A 19,039-nucleotide genomic window follows, 5' to 3' on the forward strand; every position below is an offset into this window, starting at 1 on the left:
CCAGTGTGTGTGGATAGTCATGTCACATGCACAGTCATGAAATGAAAGGCCAACTGCTTCGTCATACCTATGATGTGTACCTGGTGCTGCTGCTTTATGCTCCTACCCCGTCCCTCCTTCCGCAGAGTGAATTGCATTATGATAACATGAACGTTTTAGCTAATACGATCAGAGTCTCTGAGTGGATATCATTTTATAATTGCCTAACTTAATATTTTCACATGCTTCTCACAGTCGTTATTTAACATCTTCAGTAATTCTCCACTGAAAAACCTTCACTGCATGGGGCTTCTATACATATGTTCCAATCTATACAGATCTAATCTAAAAAAAATACACACAGTCTGAAAACGCCACTAATGGTACATCAACAACGTAGGCTACAGAGCAACTTCAGTCTGTGTTCCCACAGCCAAGAGAAGGCCTCAAGGCCAAAATGTCACCTCACATTTCCTTTGATCTCAGCATACATTTTATTAACCCATTTTACCCCCACAGAGCAGATGGAAGGAAACATGTATGTTTCTGTCACATAAAACACAGGTGGTTCTTACATCTTGTGTACAACTCTGTGGACAATTTTTATACAAAGATTATTTTAGACATAATTGGTATGTCTTCTGAGTTAAAAGTAAGAAGGGGGGATAGGCAGGCAGCATTTATTGTGCAATGTTTATGATTTATTCCTCCTCCTCCATATTGTCTCTAACTTCATTCAAAGACATTTATGAGAGTCTAGTGAAATCTAATAATACTGAGCTCTTGCAATGGCATTTTTTTCATCCCAGAGTTTAGTTAAGCCTCCCAACACATCTAGGAGCTGGGTGTATGTTTGCTGCAACCATTCTTTTTTACATGCCTAATACACTGGAAATGGGAGCAGGAAGAAGCGGTTGACCCAAGGGTATGTGGAAGTGCCTGGACTAAACCCAGAAGTCCTGACAAGAGCTGTGTGAATCCTGTCGGGTTTAGTTCTCATGGGTTTCACCAAATGTCCCTAGAGGTGAAGTCTGCCGGAGCTGCCAGGGACTCTGATGGGTTTGATAGTTTCTTTCCAGACTCCTTCCGTCCGTTAGCTTTCTTCATGGAGGCCTTTCTGCACAGCTCACTTGTACTTCTAGAGCTTCTCTGGTCCTCAGAACTGCTGGGTGTCTGCTTAAAGTCATTGGGGAAAATAAATGGGTGCTTCCCATCCACAGGTTCTTCCCTGGTACAAGATCCAAAGATACAGGTTGAATCTATTTTGGCACCCTTGGGATCTGACTGGAACCAAACCAGAGAATTTGCTGGACTATGGGAGATCAATATTGTCGAGGAGCATCACCAACACTTCCGCTGCTTGCTGGGTTCTTAGAAGACATTTCGGGGTCAATTAGAGCTAAATAACAGCACAGAACACTGAGAGCCAGGACTGGTGGCTGTAAATAAACTTTATAGGACCACGGGAAACTTGGCTTTACGCATGGTAAGTGGGCGTCGGCCACTAAAATCATGCTGGACTATGGATGTTGCCGGACCAGAGAGTACCGGGCTAGAGAAGTTCAACCTGTCCAAAAGCAGGATGATGGAAAGCTGGCCATTGCTTCTGCTGTGCCTATTCTTTAGCTGAAGAGCGGGTTTCATTTCCAGCCTGGCCTCTCGGGAACACCAAATCTGCTTTAAAAGAAAATGGCTCCCCCTTTCTGTTTGCAAGCTGGCCGAGGCAGGCGCTTCCTGGTGATCCCATGCCCCAGCCTGGCTGCAGACTCTCACATGGGCTCGGCCTGGTTTTCTTTTTTTACTAAAGAAATATAAGGAGAGAGCACCTGAGGCATGCCGGCTGAATGCGGACAAGTTTCTGCACCTCATTGTGGCCTTTTTCCTATTGCCTCTCCTCTTTCCTTTGCCGTCACCTCTTCCCATGGGGAAATCAACGGCTGTGGCCACAGGTACACGATTGCAGCTGACCGCAGCTGGACACAGATGCTAGACTCAGAAATAGGTGACTCCTGCAGTGTCATGTGGGTCTATGACTCAGGAGTGGATTTATCATTCAACACGCTGCATGGTGGCACGGGGGCCAAAATGCAGCAGCATAGCAGGGCATAGGCAGGCAGGCTGCCTGCATGCCTTGACCGGCTGCCCCACACTGCTTCCAGAAGTGGCCAGGAGAGGGGCAAGGGGGAGGCATCTCTGTGCATGCCGCCACCCTCCCCACGAGGGACGTGCAGAGACATGTCAGCAGCAGGGCTAAGGTGGCTTCCTGCCTACTCTTCTTCCCTCCCTCCATGCTTCCAGAAGCAGCTGGCATTGTCCCTGTAGGCACTGGCAGAGGTGGGAGTGGGGGGAATGTCTTGGTGCATTACCCTATCCCAAACCCTTACTCTACAGCTCCCATTGGCTAGGAACTGCAGCCAATGGGAGCTGCAGGGGTGAAGCCTATGGGTAGTGGCATGCAGAGAACCCCTGGCCTCCTCCTGCCTAGGAGCTGCTACCAGAGAGGTGTGCTGTCACTTTGGGAGCCACACTGCTTGAGGTAAGTGCCATCCCCCCTGAACCCTTCCTGCACCCCAAACTCCCTGCTCCAATCATGGTACCCCACTTTATTTTCATTTACTTCCTATTACTTCTAATATAGGAGGAAGAGTAGGAGGAAAAAAGGATGAAAATGGGGGGAGGGGATAAGAGAATGTTCTTTATCATGGCTGGATCTGGGAGTGGGGAGACAGCAAAAATTGAGCTGTGCACAAGGCCCCGCTAACTCTAAATCTGCCACTGTGTGACTGTCTCCACTGCTCATTGTACTGGAGGTTACAGAGCTGCTTACGGGCTTGTCTCTGATCCTCCTTTGAACTAAGGGCCTGTGATGAGATGTACCTGGCCTACATTAGCCCTTGCTGGAGGCCTTGTTGTATTATTGAATCCCTTTCCAGGAAAAGTGTAGAAAAGGTGGGTCCTCCAAGCCTGCCTAGAGAGTCTGCAGGGAAACAACCTATCAGAGCCCAAGTAGCTCAGATAAAAGGCACTGTGGGGTCTTCATAGGTCAGTTCGTGGCTGGGATTATAAGGAGATGAAGGGTGTGTTTGGCCTGGGTGACCGAGGGGGTGGTTAGAGTTCTGGATGGATTTGATTAGGTTGGGAGAGAGCAGACTTGAGAACCTTAACTCTGTGCTAAGATGTAAGGAGGCTAAATCAAGGGTAGGCAAATGCCAGCCTGCAGGCCAGATCAGGTCCCCTAGCATTAGCCCCAGAGGGCTGCTGCTGCTATATTTACCTGTACCTCCGTGGGTACAAGCAAACGCAGCGCCGGTTCTGCGGATTGCCGTTCACAGCCAGTGGGCGCTCCTGTTCTGCCGATCGCTGTCCCCAGCCAATGGGAGCTCCTGTTCCACAGATCGCCTTCTCCAGCCAATGGGAGCTCCTGTTCCGCAGATCACTATACCCAGCCACTGGGAGCTCCCGTTCTGCAGATCGCCTTCTCCAGCCAATGGGAGCTCCCGTTCTGCAGATCGCCTTCTCCAGCCAATGGGAGCTCCCGTTCTTCAGATCACCGTTCCCAGCCCATGGGAGCTCCCATTCTGCAGATTGCCATTCACAGCCAATGGGAGCTCCCATTCTGCAGATTGCCATTCACAGCCAATGGGAGCTCCCATTTTGCAAATTGCCGTTCCCAGCCAATGGGTGTTCCCGTTCTGCAGATCACCCTCCCCAGCCAATGAGAGCTCCTGTTCTGTGGATCGCCAATAGCCCACGCCACTTCCCGCAGCTCCCATTGGCTGAGAATAGTGATCCCCAGCCCATGGGCGCTCTAACTGCCCGTACCTGCAGAGGTAAATATAGCAGTGGCATGATAGGGGCTAACTCTGGCAAACTGCTGCCATTTTATCACCCACACCTGGGCTAGATGCAAAGAAGCTCAGAAACAATATGTTTCAGCAAGGACTATGTTTAGAGGGTGGGTAGGCTGGAACCTAGAGTAGGAGGTGGGCCCAGTTTCCCCACTGATGAAGTGGTGTAACTCTCTAGACAGTGACAAGGCTTGTTGAGAAGCCCGAGTGAACGATGAATGGAAAGGCCCCAGACCTGAGGTGGTTGACCCTGGCGAGGACAGACGGACAATTTGTTGGACTCTCTGCTACTCTGGCAGGGGTTAATTTTGACTGTGAGACTTGGTGGCTACGGCACTAAAGACTCCCCAAGCAAGACTTACAACCTCGCGTTGCCAGGGGTGGGAAGAGGACTGCAGGACCACAAGCAGGTGGTGCTCAGGAGGGTAGCGTCCCTCATTACAACCCTGCTCTGCTCTTGTGAAGCGGCCTGCAAGTGCCCGCAACAGTCAAGCCCCAGGGCAAGACTTGGCTTCAGTCTTCGAAATCCAGCTGACGTCAGATGGACTTGAGATTCAAAATGGCCAGTTCTTGTTAAGAAGCAGTTTGGTTCTGGGGAAGCCTGGTTTATAGCCGGGCCCTTGAGCTCTGCTCACACTGAACACTTCGAGCTCTTCCGCTCTTATTGTTTATTGAGTGCGGGAGCTGCCTGCCCTGGAGGCAGGGCGGATGCATTTCATCCTTCTATGAGCAAACCATCGACGTCCGTGACGCTGATGGTGCAGCCTCAGGGTGCAAATGTCTGAGGAATTACGCAGGGCCAGAGTCTGCTCTCAGTTCCATTGGTGTGAAACTGGAGTGAGTGGAGTCACTCCAGAGTCACACCACATATCCTTGATTATGTGCCTACCCCCTGTCCCTCCCCACAGCCTCCTGGGCTTTGCCCCATTAACCTCAGTCTTGAGGACTGAGTAAAAGACTCCAAAATTTGCCTGAGGCCCAATTCACCCGCTGCAAGTCACTCCCATTGGCTCATTGCTCACGCTCAGTGGCAGTCAGGAGAACCAGGCCACGGGGAATTAGAAAAGCAACGCACTCCAGAAAGGGGACCCCGATCCTGCTTGCTCACTGGCAAAACGCCCCAGTCAGTAACGCCAGCCTCTGAGAACAGACCCTGAGTTTTCATGCAGAAGGATTCCCAGTGGTGTCCAAGTGTTTGTCTTTCCAAAGAATGAGCAGCACCTTTCATTTGTCCTTTGAAGATTCTTTTTGCTCTTTGAAAGGAATTTTTTTTATTAAATAAAAAGAGAGAAAAAAGACGCACGAGGTTACAGAAGGGAAGCGGAGATTCTATCTGTTTTACTGAATGATTCTGGAATACAATATAACAGGGACAGTCACACGCTTCATCATTTCACTCTCACCAGTGGAATGGCTGCTTGATGGGAGAGTGCAAAGATATGAATGTAGGAGCCGGGGCAAGGGGGGAAAAAAACCTCAGGAACAAAATAAGCAGAAAATGTAAACACATTTCTACAAGGAGTGTTTGTAGTGACAGATGCTTGGGCAGATAGGGCAAAAATATATATTCTCTTCTCTTAGAGGGAAATAGGTGGAAGTCCATCAAATAAACTTTGTCCTGGCATATTTTATATTCACTTGGAGGAAAAGGAAAAGATCTTTTTCATTGTGGGTTTTTTCCCTCTGCTGTTTTTTCCCCTTCTCCCAAGCCAGAAATAAGATCATAGCAGATAAGCCAGGCACACACACACACACACAAAAGGGAAAAAGGGGGGGAGGAAAAAAGGTTATTCCAAGTATCAGAGTGGGGGCTAATTGTCAAGGTTATATCTCCAAAGATGATTGATGTGAGGCTGGGTTTTTCTGTCAGCCTGTCACAAAGCAGGAATGTTTAATGTTCTCATTATTGGTTACGCTGTTGTGTATATTTCTCTGTCAGCACTGCGGACCCATCTGAACTGCCAAGGCACTTCAAAGCCCTGCAGGTCATTTATCATCCTCCTGACGCTGCGAATGTTCAGCCTCAGCTGAGTGCCAGGGATTTGTTATGACTTGAGAGCCAGCTGACAGACAGGTCTGCTGCAAAAAGAATTCCTTTTTGTCACACTGCGAAAACATCAATGTTCCTATAATGGCCTACAACTGTCAAAGGGGACTGCCACCTGACAGTTGTGTGGTCGCACTAATTTGCAGCCCGGTGACTTGTTTCCTTGAGTTTAGATTCAGTTACGGTGTCACATACAAACAGGTCACCATCTGTCGTGCGGTGCTAGGGGCCACATGGTCTGAGGTAGAGGAGAGAAGAGAGGGGGCGGCAAAGAATACGGGCATAAAGGAGGGGCGGTGAAGAAAACTTAAATGGCTATCCCAATATGAAGCCACGTCTTTATTTTGCAGCCCATCTTTCTGTCTGAATGCTATGTGAATCTCGGAAAGTTGTGATGAAAATGGAGACGGGGAAAGAAAGGAACTTGCAAACAGCCAGAGCTAGTGAGAGAGAAAATATCAGGGCTTTGTTTTCTTTCCCAGGCCATGACATGATTAATCGTTTTCTTCTGATCTAATTTTGGAACATGAAAAACAGCACATTTGTCTTGAAGAAAAATGATGTGCCGTACTGTGCAGATGGAAATTTCGAGCAATGAAAAAGATTAAAGTGAAATTCCACTCCTTAGACCTAATCATGAGTTGTAGATTATTCTGTCGTTCTAACCAGATGGTAGGCTTGATTCCACAACCCCTTCTTATATTAATGAATACTAGACTGTTATATTTGACTTAGGTAAGTGAAATGTCTATCAAGCCTAATGGACTGCCAGCCAGCGTAACACATGTTGTACCACTGAGGGTCCTGGCTGCATTTTTCATGTTTTATACTAATGTAGAACATTTTGTTTCCTACTGTTTTCCATCATTGTCACTGTTTGCTAAATATTTTCACATGTGGGGGGAGGGTGAATGGAGGGGAGAAAAAAAAAAAAAAGCTTGTGTCCAGAGCTAATTTCCTCGTGTTGGTCGCAGCTATAATTCTACAAGTAAAACAGTCACCTGAAGCAATGCATACAAGAACTCAATCGTAACTTGATTAAGTTCCCAGTCAACAAGCCTGAACTAGGCTGTATGTTAACAAACCTAATTATAGGCAGCATGGTGATAGATTGTGCAGAGCGCATGTAGCACATCTGAGGTCATGTCTAGAAAACAAGTTTTGCCCCCAGGGGACAGGGATGGGGTGTCATTTCTAAATAAAATAAAATTGGGCTCACCGATGTTTTCCATTGGGTTGCCTGCCACTTACTAAGAAACATTCTTTCTAGGAGTGTCCTGAGATCCTCAGGAGACTATAAGAAGGGAGGGGCGGAAGTTAGAGCAAATGGAGAAGTCTCTTTAACCTTGTCAGTGGCACAATCCTGTGACTTATGTTTTCTACCAACTTAGGACTTGACAGAGCGATAAGTTTGGTAATTGTATGTTAAGGTGGCTGTAGCTACTTATGTTCAGAACCCCATGTTATCACTATCAGGGCTTGTCTTCACTACACAGAAGATTGCCTCTGCCATGATCGATCTTCCAGAGTTTGATTTAACAAGTCTAATTAAGACTCGCTAAATCGAAATTAGAGGGCACGCCCACCGGCATCTGGTACACCTCTTTTTCAAAGGAGTAAGGGAAGTATTTACTCCCATTGGAGGCCACCAAGCTCAGCTTAAGGTAAACTGACTCTTGCTATATATTCTACATAGCTGGAGCTACATACCTTAAGCCAAGCTTAAGGGTTTCCCTGCTCTGGATTATCACTTGCCATGTATACTGATTTGGAGGAGAGTAATTGAACCCTCCTAGACAGAAAGTAAAAGGTAAAAATCTCTGGTTTCTCCTCCTCTCAAAGCAACCAGGACTTTAACGGGGTTCAAAAAGGAGCTAGATAGATTCATGGAGCTTAAGTCTAGCAATGGCTAATAGCCAGGACGGGTAGGAATGATATCCCTTCCCTCTGTTTGTCTGGAAATGGATGACAGGAGAGAGATCACATGATGATTAGATCACCCATTGTTTTTACTCCATCTGGCATTAGCCACTGTTGGCAGACAGGATACTGGGCTAGATGGCCCATTGGTCTGACCCAATATGGCCATTCTTATGTTCTTATATTCATCTGTATTGGTGTATAATAATGAGTCTGCCATAGAGAATGCTACCAGCTAAAAGAGACTCTTGTATACAGAGCTAATTTTAGCCTTTAAAAGGAGTCAACGGGATGCGCAGACCAGGTCCCTCTTTCCCCAGAAAAGGAAAGGCTAGAAATTCAAGCAAGGTGGGGAGAATAGTCCAGGTCTGGGCTTATTTAAATATGATGTTTATAATAAAATTGTAAACCTCAGCGATCCAGCGAGGCTAAAGAAATCTCCCTGCATAAGGAAAGCAAAGAACAGAGAGGAGAACTTTTTAATTATGTTACTAAGGTTTTATGGCTAAAGGAGGAAACTGTTGGAGACTAGAAAGAATTGCAGGCTTATGCCACTGTCTCAGTGAGGGTTTTTTTCTTCGCTTTTTGTGACTAGCACTATGTAAAGGCCAAACCCTAAAGTTCCCTACACATTCCTGAGGCAGCCAGAAGGCCCCAGAAGTCAAAGATGAGTACAGAGCTTAGAAATAAACTCCAGGCAAAACCCTAGCTAAGAATAACATGCACTGTGGAACCTTCCGACGCAGAGCTAACTCTGAACGTTGTGGCTTTTGCCTGCCGGTTATGTGACTATTTATATTAGGGGCAGCCTGAATCTTCGCCCGTAAGGAATGTCATCCAGGCGCAAAGCAAATCTTCAGGGCGGGTCAACAAAGTTCCCTTTGTAATGTTGCTCTCTGTAATTAACGGTGTCCCCACCCCATGTCTTTGCACTGCTTGGGTCTATCCAGGAATAGCAGCGGAAATGCCAGAAGACTGTGACAACACTTCCAGTTTGGCAGGATCTAGGCGCTTCCTTTCCTCTCCGGGCTTGTTCTCGGGAGAGGCGCACGATCACTGGTGACCGTTTTTCTCAAAGTTTTGTATGAATACTTTTGTCAATTCATTTGAGGCCAGGTGCTGACTTGCCCTCTGCCCCCACTCTGGGGGTGTGTCTAGACTACAAGGTTTTGTTGACAAAAGTCAACTTTTGTTGACAAAACTATACCTGCTTCTACACTACCGCTGAGTTCTGTCGACATAACGTCAACAGAACTCGGCAGTTTCATCGACAGCGGTAAACCTCATTCTATGAGGAATAATGCCTTTTGTCGACAGAGTTCTGTCGACAGAAGGCGTTATTGCATCTACGCTATCCTTTGCGTCTACAATCTGTCAACAAAGCGGCTTGCTTTGTCGACAGAACTGGATGTAATCTAGATGCTCTTTGTCGACAGAAGCTTTGTCAACAGTATCTGTCGACAAAGCCTGTAGTCTAGACGTACCCAGGGACATAAGAGGGAGTAAGGTGCCTTTTTACTTGTCGGTGCAGGATTCCTCTGTGGCCAGTCAATAGAAAGGGGAGAAGAAGCTTTTGTGGGCTGTTGCTTTTGCTCCACAGTAGGCAGGCTGACCAGGTTCTGTGTGGAGGGGGAAGTGATCTGTTTGATGTATTGGAAACTGTCACTTTAAGTGGGGTTTCCTGGTCCTGCTAGTCAGGGAAGTGTGCAATCTATGTCCTCACCGTGGGCAGTGAGTAATGTAGGCAAGGGAAGGCATTGCCTTCCGCAAACTGCCATCACTGCACAGCCGCCCTGGGGCTAAAATAGGGGGGAGGTTGTTGAAGGGGCGTGGTCTCGAGGGAAGGGGTGTGGCTTTGAGTGGAAGGGGTGGGGCTTTGTCTAGTCTTCCCCAGCTGGACCTTTACCCACTGCCCTTGGTCCTCACCTCGGCAATAACGCTGCAGCTGGCCAGCCTTGAGTAAGATGGGTTGTGTTAGAGCCTGGCAGCCCAAGCCAGATCTGATGGAACCCATCTACCAGGGTTGCGTTCGAATCATGTCCAAAAACAACCTGCACTGCTTGGGTCAGTGGCAGCTGATTACTACTTCCTGCCTGCGGAAGTCACACCAGTGGTGCAGTGGTTGAAACAAATGGGTAAATTCAACTCCATGTTCCCCGTATCAAAGCTCTAGATAGTGATGGGTCCATGTGGCAGTGGATGCAGGCCTCGTCCCGACAGTTCACCGCCGCCTCACTGCCAGGGTTACCAGGTGGCTCAAAAAAAAATACCAGACACATTTGATCTCAGATGGGCGGGGGGAGAACACCAGCTGGGAAGGGAGCGGGGATGGCCGGGAAGATATGGGAGGGGGAACCAGCTGAGGGGAAGCAGGGTTGGCGGGAGGGAGTGGGAGGGGGCAGTGGGGCTGGCCGGTGGAGATTGGGGGAACCGGCCAGTGGGAAGCAGGTCTGGCCGGGAGGGTGTCGGCGGGAAAGGACCTGGCCAGGGGAGATCAGGAGGAGGAGGAGGGGGGAAGAGCCAGCCAGAGGCAAGCAGGGCTGGTCGGGGGCAGCGGGTCTGGCCGGGTGAGATTGGGGGGGGACCATCCAATGGGAAGCGGGGCTGGCTGGGGGGGGGTCAAGGAGAGCAGAGCTGGCCAGGGGGGAAATGGGGGAAGAGAATCAGCCAGCAGGGAGTGGGACTGACCAGGGCGCATGCAGATCCCGGGGCACTGCCTGTCTCACGCACAGTGAAGCACGAGCGAGTCCAGCCCCGGGGATTCCCTCCCACCCTGGCCCCGCCTCCCCTCACATAGTTGCATATTGCCTAGGCTGGTAGACCCACTCTTGGGCTGTGTCTAGACTACATGCCTCTGTCGGCAGAGGCATGTAGATTAGACACATAGGCAAAGGCAAATGAAGCCGCGATTTAAATTATCGCGGCTTCATTTACATTTACATGGCTGCCGCGCTGAGCCAACAAACAGCTGATCAGTTGTTTGTCCGCTCAGCGTGCTAGTCTGGACGCTCCCATGCCGACATCAAAGCCCTTTGTCGGCAGCCCCGTTATTCCTCGTGGGATGAGGTTTACCGGGGCTGCCGACAAAGGGCTTTGATGTCGGCATGGGAGCGTCCAGACTAGCGCGCTGAGTGGACAAACAACTGATCAGCTGTTTGTTGGCTCAGCGCAGCAGCCATGTAAATGTAAATGAAGCCGCGATCATTTAAATCGCGTCTTCATTTGCCTTTGCCAAAACAACAAATCTACATGGCTCCGTCGACGGAGCCATGTAGTCTAGACGTACCCATGCAGCATGAGCGTGTCTACCAGCCAGGCAGTTCGCAACTAGGTACTCATACTCCTAATAATAATAAAACTAACCTCATTAGAAAATACCAGACTTTTTATATGTCGGGTATTTTCTTAATTTTTTTTCCTGGACAGAACCCCCAAATACCGAACTGTCCGGTTCAAAACCAGACACCTGGCAACCCTACTCGCTGCACCCTGAATGCGCTACAGAGCAAGCATGCTGCTGAGTAGCCGTGCCTCTCACTCCTTGATGTACGCAGCTGCAAGATGATTGGAGTGCATGGGAATGGAACACAGCCATGGCCGTGCCAACTCCATGGGAAGGCGTCACGATCCTGAGAATGAGGGTACCAGGCAGAGCCCCAAGGGCAAGGCGGCAGCACCGAAACAGTTTCAGGGGAAGGCTGGGTTTGGGTCAGGATAGATCTAAAAATGAGGTTCAGATTTAAAATTAATCCGGACCAGACCTCAAGGTTGAGTTGTGCCTCTCTGCTTTAGGGAGCAGGCTCCTTTGGAGTGCCTGTCTCCCTGGTTAAGGATTCTTGTGTGTTTATGGTGCCAGATTCTAAGAAATAAAGCAGAGTTACATTGAAACCTTCCATACAGAGAAAAGCACAATACTCTGACATGCCCTGCAGGCACATAACAATCTGCTACTGGGAAAGGCCAAAGGCAGATTGCTTCCCCACTGGAGCAAAGCAGAAGGGAGGAAAGGAGGGAGGAAGTTGTGACTTTAACAGCTCCTTACTATGGGCATGTTACAGTCTAGCCCTTGGCATGGTTTTCTAAGCCTTGGAACTCTGCTTGCCCAAATTTCAAAGAACCAGAACTTCAGCAGATGTTCGTGGCTTGTGAAATTCAATCATTGGGCTTATGTTCCAGATGTCACTGATTTTGCACTGATATGGCACAAGAAACAGACCTGGACCCCAGCCAGTCACACGAGGAGGAGTTTAGCTTTAGACAAGGGCTTTGGGGCAGCTGAATGTGTGGGTTGCATGTTGGAAAGTGAGGGGAAAATGCTTCTTGGCAGTGGCTCTTTAAAATCGCAGTGGATAGGCCAGTTGGCTTCCCACTAGTGCACCCAGAGTTTTACACAACCCCAGTGGTAACCTAGCGACAGTACTCATGGGAGCACATGGTAAAGTAGCTTTACTGCCCCACCATAGTAACACTTACGCATGTTGACTGACAGGAAATGAAGCTCAGTTTCTTACCAGCATTCCCACAGACATGTCAGACCCCCGAGTCAGGTCAGAGTGGGGGATCAAGCTATACGGAGCAGCACATCAGAAAGCAACTTCACCACAGGCAAACTGAACATACAAGCAAGATGAAAGCCAAGTGGCCATGCCCCATATGAATTTTGTGAAGGGGAAACCCCCAAAAGGATCAGAGTTTGGAGGCTTATCTGAAGTATCCAAATGTAAACAAAAAACGCCACAAGGCCTCACAGTCCTCCTTCAGCTCTTGATAAGTTCTTCCCAGGAAGGACCAGCAATCTCCAGAGTCTCATGTATGGGCCATTCACTGATTGGGGTGGCTTAAAGGGGCTGCCCCTAAAATCCTAGATTCCAACTTCCTCCCCCCCTTCCTGCCACATACAGCCACTGCAGCAGCCGGCAACATGCTCACCCAATCGGTTGCTTGCCTTTCTACTGAGAAGATTCCGCAGATAACCGACCTGACCACAGGCTCCGCCCACCAGGTACTAGAACCATGATGTCACTCAGACCAGGAGAAAGGAAGAGAAAGGAACATCGTGTTTCTGGGTGGCCCCAGCAGTGCAACATTGTCATGGGGAATTTCTCATGGGAGGAGGAGAAAATGTTTGAAAAGACGTTTCCATTTGGCACACACTTTCTCCAGCTCCACGCGCAAGCTCCTCCAGGTCCTTTCCTCTGTTCTCACTTTGCCCCCTCCCATGAACTAACCATCTGAAAACCAACACATCCTAGAATCCTGAAAATACTTGAGAATGAAGCTGATCTTAGAATGGGAGAATATAACTTCCTGGCTACTGTTTACTTTTGGGGTCTATTCTCTCTCATCAGGGTGCCAGCTAACTTCTAAACATTGAAGGATTCTTTCAGAAGCCATTGTCTTTGTATATACTTCAGCTGCTGCTTAAGTTAATTACCCTGTAATCTGCCTATTAAGTGGATTTCTTCCAATTTTTAATGGGAGCTAAGTGGGTTAGGGAGTAACTTCATCTGGGGGGCAGCAAAATTCAATGAAAGTAGCTCTGTTTTAAAAAGGCTTTCCATTTTAAATATTTGCCTTTCTTTTTTTCATGAAACTGGACGTGCCAACAAATACCCTCAGAGCATGGATGCTCAGTACGATGAGAAAAAGAAGAATCTCTCCACAGTTTCAACAATCACACCCCTTAAGTAATGCTCATTGGCTGTGTTAACATTAGCAGGTTGGGGTTGGAGACTTCTATGCCAAACTCGTGTTAGTAACCCAATGGATAGCAATCTCTCTGTGGTGTTTTCACTGTGACACAAAATCAGCAGCACGATTCACTAGAGAAGGGTTGTAAAACCCCGAGGCCCTTCTCAAACGGCATGTCTACACTAGGGACCTATTTTGAAATAACTAAAATTGATTTAATAACTCCCCAAATAACAAAATCTAAATAGCATGTCCTCACTTGGGGGAAGCCATGAAATTAGTCCAAAGGAGGCTCCATTAATGTGGACATGCTATCTTGATTTAAAGCCCCAGGAAGCTCTGGGGAGCAACTAGTCTGAATTAATCTGGAGAGCAGTTATTTTGAAATAACAGCCCTGGAGTGTCCACACTACCGTCTTTTTGAAATAACTATTTTGGAATTAGCATTATTCTCCAAGGAAAGCAAGTGTCTGAATTTTGAAATAAACTGCCCATGATTTTGAAATAACGAGCTTGGTAGTGTAGACGCTCCGCTTATTAATTCGACCTAAGGGGGGTTATTTCAAAATAAAGCCCTAGTGTAGACCAGGGCAAACTTATCTGATTGATCTTCCTCTAAGGCCAAGATCACACAGCCTCTGCCTTGTGCCCGGTACAGCAGGAGTCGCAAAGAACCTTGATCTTTCTTGCTTTTGGATTACTACAGACCTAACCATGACTTAGCCCTTTGTCTTTAACCATTGTTTTACAGCTAGATATGGAATTCTTTGTGTGTCCTACATAGTGCTGATCCAAAATAGCTTCTCCATCTGTGAGCAGAGCAAGGATATGTCTACACTACAGAGTTTTGTGGGAAAAACAACCGTTTTTCAGACAAAACTTGAGGAATGTCCACACTGCAATTGTGTTCTTCTGCAAGAAAAATCAAAAGAACAAAGGGGGTTTTCCAGCATTGGTAATCCTCGTGCTACAAGGAAGAAGCCTTTTTGTGAAAGAGCTCTTTCGCAAAAAGCCGTGTGTGGACGGGGAAGAGGGAGTTCTTTCAGAAGACGAGGAAAGAGGAAAACGCACAGGTGCCCTGGTGGCTATTCCGTCCATAGCAATCACAGCTTACATGCGAGAGAGCATCCATTCAGTGTGGACACTCTCTTCCAAAAAAGCAGATCACTTTTTTGATGTGCTTTTGCAGTGTGGACGCTCTCTTTTGGAAGAAGTTTTTTTGGAAGATCTCTTCCGAAAAAAGCTTCTTCCGAAAGCCTGCAGTCTAGACATAGCCCAAGTGGCATGTTTGTTTTGCAGTGCTGGGTTTAGAAAAATATTTAGGGTTCTTCCTAGATGAAATGCTACAACGTATCAGCTATAATTTCATCATGATTTTATTTGGGAATAAGAGGGACTCTTATCTGGAAAAGAAACAACTGAGAACAGCCAGTAGCCAAACAGTTTGGATGAAGAAACACAGTTTCCCAGCAGAGCTCTTCAAAGAAGTTACCAGAAGAGGATCTGAAGGGAAAAAAAGGCCATGTGAGGCGTTGGGAATTTTAGTGAACTATTGCCATTACCTGGAAATAATAGAATTCATTGAGATACATTTTTTTGTTATGAAAACACTTAGCAGCCATTTGATTTGCATCAGTGATTAAGTTCAGCCAGATAATTTCACACAGAACAGGCCTCTTTGGGGACTCGAACAGTTGCTGTTGGATCAGCAATGGGGTGTGAAGGATGAGGAACCTGCTTACTTCTCTCATGTGGTATGGGTATTTAACCTGAAGTTAACTCTTGCCTGTATCAGCAAGTGGAGCCAAGAAATAAAGGTCAAGGCTGAGATTTCAAAGCCAACTGAAGGACTTAAAACACTCTTCTCAATGGAAATTGTGTGGCAAAATGCCCTAGTCATCTTTGAAAAAACCAACCCAGAGCCATGCCTTTACTGTAGGGACAAAGGCCCAGCCCCTCAAAAGAATTTAGTTTCCTGACTTCCCCTTAAAATGGTGTTGAAGTGACTGGAAGTTAGGAGCCTAAATATCTTTGGGAATCTAGGCTGAGTTTCCTAAAGCTGTTTTTTAACAAAACAAAAACACATAGCCATGATGAATTTCTGTAAAAAGTCAGCAAGGCAACTGATTAGATTTTCCTGTAGTTGGACTATTTTCAAAGAAAATGTACTCCAGCTTTTGAAACACGATTCCCCAGAGACATACAGCGGATCTAAAATTCAATCTCTAAGTCTAATTGTCGGTATTTCAGATTTGCTCACTTCCTTAAATTAACGTGGCTTCAACATGTCTCCAGTTCACGCTGAATGTCCATCTACGTGATGCTAGCAGCATAACAGTGATCCTTCAAAATCCAGTCTGACAGTCTTTCAATCATGGCCCTTTTCAACACAAGACATCAAATATGTAAATATCCAACCTCAGCCCAAGAGGTAGATTAGACCTAGGACCTTGCAAGTAGAACTTAAAGATTACCCTCCGGAAGTCCTGGCTTCAGGATTGACTTTGGAAATGATGCTCCTGGATTCTACCACTCCATTGACAATGCAAATCTCAACCTGAAATGGGACAGCCTTCGGTTTAATTCAAGACATAGCGACTCTCATGCTTATAGTTATGGAGGTTCCTCATTCCATCATGGATGTGGCCAAGATGGTGGCTGTAATATAAAGAAGGAATTGACCACTATAGCTCAAATCCTGGACCTCAAATAGTTGGGAAGAGTTTCCTCTTTAGCACACTCGGACCAGCGAGTTATGCACTCCCTTTCCTCCCTTTGAAGGCAAGAATCTGTGGCAGCTCTGACAACAGAGCCTGACTCATTCTTACACTTGTCCCTAATTTGATCCATAGAGGGCGTAACTCATATAGCTGTCATTACAGGAGACGAGAAAGTGGCATTTCACCTGAGGGAAATGATGGTTCATAATAAATGAGGGGATGAGAACTTGGACCTGCCACTTGGATTGGATAAAGACATGCTTTAGTGCCAGTGGTGGAGAGGTTAGGGCCTGCTTGTTGTAACTGTGAAACTTTTTCACCAATGCTAGTGGACCCGCACCAATGCTAGTGGACCCGCACCAATGCTAGTGGACTCGCACCAATGCTAGTGGACTCGCACCAAAAATAGGCAGAAGGTTTTTTTCTGAGCAGCCTGGTGCAACAACTCTGTAGTCATGTCATTTAGCTGCCAATGGAAGACTGTCCAGTCCAGCATGGGTACCCCAAGGGAAGAGAAGACACTTGGATAGGACAGATTTTGGTGGGGGAGGGAAATAACCCCCATTTTACAGATGGGGAATTAGGACCGTGAAATGGCACTTCATGTGGTGATAGAAACTTGAACAATATTTCCCGAACTCTAGCCCAGTGCTTTAGTCACAAGTTCACCCTTCCATCAGGTCTACTTCTCCTGTTGAATCCAGTGGGAGTTTTGTCACTGTGGAAGGAGGATTGGGACCATAAGAGGATACATTAGAGCTTTAAACATTATTAATAGCCTTGTCCACCACCAATTAGGTAAAGCTCGAATTACAAACAGCAAGTTAAACAATTACTGGCTATTTACTAAGAACTGATGAAAAATAATATTATTTGGAAATTACTTAGTGTTTAAATGACTCACTCTAAATTAATACAAATATTTCTAAGTAGGAGAGTAGTCATACAAAAGTACATTATTCACTAAATTAATTCATTAGTATTTAATTACAAGAAATGGCATCAATTATTAAACATTACTACAACTTGCTTGGAAAATTGATACATTCCCCTCCCCACTATTAATAACTTCAATTGCCAGTGTGATGTACCAGTTACTCTTTTTCTTTGGGGGGCCAATTTTCATATAGTATCTAAAATGCAGTATTGTGTGTGCTAGCCTCTTGTCTTGTGTCTCACCCTAGTGCAGATTAACTTTACTTTCCACCATTTTTTCCCCTAGTTACTGAGTTGAAATACAGGCTCTGGGTATCTCTTAATCAGTTAAGAACAGGCTCCGGAGGCCTGGTGTGTTTCTTTTTGCACAATATAGACTCCTCTAGAGTTTTCTAAATCATAACCAGAGAATGGAGACTCATTTAGGCCTGTTTTCCCCCGCCACTGTTTTTCATGTTCTTTCTGTTGGGGGTTGTACACTCTTCTGAATAGTGGCTTGTTTGCCTCTGCTGCCGTCGCACTAACCCTGAATAAATAAGGGATCTTACATTCTCTGGACTATGAAAAGTTACAGTCTCAGCTGTCAAATACTTTTACATGTAAAACAAATGCAGGAACAATACCATGAAGTTGTGCGTATGTTTATACAGGGCTAAACATCCTACGCTGGGCTGGGTCCGCTGATTTGGGCTTGTTTGGCTTGGGATTTGTATAGATGCTTGTATAGTAATTTTTCCCTAAATCAGACTACACCAGAGGTCTCTAATCTCTGTATCAACATACCATCTGTGACCAGATTGCCTTTCAGAGGATTTTACCTAGTGGATACTGGTTTGCTGTACAAACAGGCATAACCACAAACAGTCATTCACCAATACACTGAAACAATACCACCATCCTAGGCAGTTGTAAAAACCTTTAGTGTTTCTTTCCCCTTCTCCCAAATGGTAAATAGGACCCATCCCAAATGTGGGCAGCAATCCACAGAGAGTTTCAAGACTGATCTTATTATGCAGTGGCACTGGTTTCTCTGAAGGTGTGATTTTTTAAAGCTAATGTAAACTGCTGCAAAGCTCTGTGTGAGTTACTAAGGTGTTCCGGAACCAGCGAGAACTTGCTTATGCACCTTTTGCCAGATTTATCCCTAAATTCCTCACCGACTTGATGGGGTAACATCCTGATGGAATCTGGCCTCTCATTTCTGGTGAGCATCATGACCATTTAAACCTGGTACATTCATCAGCTGGATTTTTGTGTAGTACCTGAAACATAGGGGCGTGAGTGCATTGCTTGTAGGGAAAACGTATGTATGAAGCAAACCAATCCTTAGGGACCACTCTAGTTAGCTACAGTACAGGAGTTGCTGTACAGCAACAGTGTAAGCTTTCCTGGTCAACTTCACCCATGGCCTCTCTTGGCTTGGCAGGAGAAGGTAGCTCAGACGCCAGCCATACCACTTCTCTCTCACACTCCTCTGAACAGGCAGCTAGTTAGTTGCCGTAGGGTTTTTTTGCTTAAGCAATCCCGGGCACAGGGTAGAGACTATTAAATCATGTCCTATAAGTCAAAGAACAGCCATTGGCTATTAATAATTTTTGCTAACCAACGAATATTGAATTTCAACTGATTCTATAATAATCCTTTGTGTGCCAACACATTATTCTATTAACTGGACTTGTATACAACCTCCAGGAATTTGCGGTATTGAGTTGTGCATGAGTGAATATGCATTGTTTCAGCAGATCTGTTAATTTCTGTTGTGCTCGTCGTTTTGATGCATCTGCAATGTTGTTCTCTGTCTAGAAGGGCTTCGCTGAGATGGGATCCATTGCTATCCTTTGGAGTAATTAAATTAAACACTTATTTTAATTTATTCCCTTTGTAAAAACCTGATGCTA

Source organism: Pelodiscus sinensis, chromosome 8, assembly GCF_049634645.1.
Source record: "Pelodiscus sinensis isolate JC-2024 chromosome 8, ASM4963464v1, whole genome shotgun sequence".
NCBI classification, from domain to species: Eukaryota; Metazoa; Chordata; order Testudines; family Trionychidae; genus Pelodiscus; species Pelodiscus sinensis.